The sequence below is a fragment of the Ammospiza caudacuta genome, chromosome 1, assembly GCF_027887145.1.
Source record: "Ammospiza caudacuta isolate bAmmCau1 chromosome 1, bAmmCau1.pri, whole genome shotgun sequence".
NCBI lineage: Eukaryota > Metazoa > Chordata > Aves > Passeriformes > Passerellidae > Ammospiza > Ammospiza caudacuta.
The window spans coordinates 3,154,860-3,155,563 of NC_080593.1; positions in this window are offsets into that span (position 1 = coordinate 3,154,860).

Here is a 704-nt window from a genome sequence, read left to right on the forward strand (position 1 = left end):
TGTAGGTATGTTATTGTGGAATTATGGTCCTAAAATTTCCTTTTATTTTTTTTTCACTTTCTGGTCATTCCCATTTCTTTCACCAAAGATTTCTTTTTCTTCTCACATAGTCTCTACCTCTGGTTGCAAAGAGATTAACATGCAGCAGAGTTGTCTTTTTTTGCAGGAACACTTGACAAAATTCCTTTCTTTATGTCAGTGAGCTTTCCTGGAATCTCAGGATGCAAACACCAGGATCAGACCAGAAATTTGTGGTGCTGGACATTGGAAGCACTTCTGGATGCAGAAACAGCATCCATGTGCAGCTCATTCCAACCTGGACAGTTTGTAGGACATCAGGAGACAGTGCCAGAGCTTTTCTCAGGAGGAAAATGTAGGGATTTCTTTTTCACTTTACTTACTGTAACAACAATGTGATAAAAATCTCAAAGTGTGAGCAATAGTCTGGTAGGAATGATGGAGGAATATTTTAGCCAGGCATTTAAGGACACAACTTGAGCTCTGCCATAAGGGAAAGATTCTCTGTTATAAGGCAGAAAATTCCTTTCTTTTATGTCAGTGAGCTTTCCTGGAATCTCAGGATGCAAATATGAAGATCAGACCAGAAATTTGTGGTGCTGGACATTGGAAGCACTTCTGGATGCAGAAACAGCATCCATGTGCAGCTCATTCCAACCTGGACAGTTTCCAGGACATCAGGGGAC